Genomic DNA, 2,942 nt, shown 5'->3' with positions numbered 1-2,942 from the left:
TATATATATATATATATATATATATATATATATATATAAAATAAAAATAATAATAATAACATGTATATTTGTATTAAGGTTACCATTGGTTTCATGTTAAAAAATATCATAATGTCTTACCAATTTTTTAAGCTGATCACATGTAGGAACTGACGAATCCCAATTCCTCCATGTGATTGACTTGAAAAAGTGTTAAGATATTTTGATATTTTCTTAACATGAAACCAATGGTAGCCTTAATACAAAAATGAATCTTTATCCACCAATGCAGTGTTGAGAACTTGTTCTCATTGTTTGACATTTACATATATCTATATATGGTCAGACCGTGGGTGGTCTTCTTCTGGCAAAAGGGATGTCCACTTAGTGGTCATCCCTCTTATATGTATGTAATATGTCTATATATATATATATATAGTTTTGGCTTCTCCTTATCATTGGATTTTAATCATACTAAAGTAAAATGTACCCAAATTCTTAACAGTTCAATAGATAAAGTGCACATAATGGTAATTTTATTTTGATTACTACAAAATTAGACACTATAGCAGTTGTGGTGTAGGCAGTAGTAGTACTGATAACTTTTTGAATAGGTAAAAGCCTTAAGTGTTTTGTCAAAGAAAAAAGTCAGTCGTGAACCTAGGGAGTCATGGTTAGTGCGTATCTAGATTTTCAAGACCTTTAGATGACTGACCATTACAAGGCACCAGTGCCACACAGAGTTAACTCCCTTCTCCAGGTGCTACTGGTACTGACGTAAGATACCTCACTGAATGGGCCACCAGTCCATTGCAAAGCTAACTCCCCTCCCGGGGCAATGTAGAACGAAGTGCTTTGCTCAAGGAAGCAATACACCACCACCGGGTCCAAGAATTGAACTCTTGAGTCCAGTACCTTAACCATTAGGCCCTGCACCTTTACCTACAGTAGAACCTGAAGGTCTCATGTGGAAGGCAGCAACTAGTAAATTCATTACAGGTTTCGGGATGATAACACCAATCTTTTCTCACACAGAAGCTGATGACATTTAAGGACTTGGAAAAGAGATGTGGTGGGTTAAATTCTTTTCTTTAGGGTATTATTACTAAGGGGGAATTGAGGTTGTTAAGCAGTTCCAACTTTGGATTCTAAATGAGCTGCTGATTTCATTGAGTACCTGATGCTACTTTATTTTATTTATTATAAGTGGATGAAAGACCAAGATGGCCTCAGTGGGATTTGAACTCAGAACGTAAAGAGCTGGAAGAATACAAGATATTTTATTCAATGCTCTAGCGATTCTGCCAATAACAATAATTGGAAGTACCCAGCAGTGGCTCTCATGGCTTCTGATCTTAACCGATTGAAATGGTATCATGTTCATGTTTTGTCTTGGTATACAAAAAGATGGGTACAGGAAATATTCTGCTCAGTATCACAACTGCTTGACCGCAACCAGCTGAACGTCCTTTAGCGACTGACGAATTGTGCATCTCTGATCACAAGCAGTAGTGGGAGAGTATCATAGCCATGTGTTGAGAGGAATAATTCACCTTTGGAAACGGCCATTTCGTTCATCCTCCATAACTCTCATTCGGGGACCTTTTGAGTGGGATGGGCTACTCAACCTGTAGAAAATTCTAACACGGCCCCACCTGCAAGGTCATGTGCTGTTAATCTTGATATGAGATCACTATGTCATGCACATATAGTTGTGATGCATGTACCTGATGTACCCTTATCAGATGAGTTGTCATGATGGGTATACTGGGCTTCATATATTTGTACCCCAGTGTCGCTCTGATGGTGTACATTGCTCTATCACTCAATAATAATAATAATAATGATAATTCTTTTTAGTATACACACAAGGCCTGAAATTTTTGGAGGCAAGTGCTATCCAATTTACACCAACCTTAGTGGTTATTTTATTGATCCTGAAAGGATGCTAACCACTAAGCCATGTGCTTAGTTATCAATAACAATCCTTTCTGCTAAAGGCACAAGGCCTGAAACTTTGGGGGAGGAGTCAAGTCGATTACATCAATTTGTGTTTCACTGGTACTTAATTTATCAACCCTGAAAGGACGAAAGGCAAAGTCAACCTTGGTGGAATTTGAACTCAGAACATAAGGATGGACAAAATGCCGCTTAGCATATCGCCCAGTGTGCTAATCATTCTGCTAGCTTGTCACCTTATCATTATCGTTATTATTATTACTAATCTTTCTACAACAAGCTCAGGGCTTGAAATTTTAGAGAAGGGAGCATGTCAATTACATAAATCCCAGTATTTGACTGATACGTTATTTTATAGACCTTCAAAGGATTTTGGAAGGGCAAAGTTTACTGTATTGATATTTGAACTCGAGGCATAAAGAACCAGAAGTGCTGCAAGGCATTTTTTTTTTACCAATGCTCAAACGATGCTCCCAATTGGATACATATATATGCAATAATTAGCAAGTTGATTAGTAGAAAATGTACGCCTAATAATAATAATAATAATAATAATAATAATAATAATAATAATAATAATAATAATAATAATTTCCTTGCATAATAATAGATTTATAAACTAAGTTATTGGTAGAATTAATTTATTAGAATGATAAAGTTGGAAATTATAAATGGCAAATGATGTAGTCACAAAAGACAGAGGCAAAAAATGACCCTTAGATAAGAAAAATGAAAAACGGGCAAGTTTAACCATTTAGCATTCAAATTATTCTGTCAAATGTAAAGCTTATTTATTCACATTGTTTAGAATTAATCATGCATTATCTCATAGCTTTGAGATTTTTATGAGGTGATTGCTTATTTTTAGAATCACATTGTAGAATAAGTGTGATAGGCCAGATCTGGCTGGTTTGAACATAAATCATTTTGTCATTAATTCTTCATTACTTTCAAAACAAAACGAAACAAAGGCAGTGTATTTCAATAGAAATTTGGAAAAAAAA

This window comes from Octopus bimaculoides, chromosome 7, assembly GCF_001194135.2.
Source record: "Octopus bimaculoides isolate UCB-OBI-ISO-001 chromosome 7, ASM119413v2, whole genome shotgun sequence".
Classification (NCBI taxonomy): Eukaryota; Metazoa; Mollusca; class Cephalopoda; order Octopoda; family Octopodidae; genus Octopus; species Octopus bimaculoides.
The sequence above is the reverse complement of the archived record's forward strand: the minus strand, read 5'-3'. Positions refer to the sequence as shown.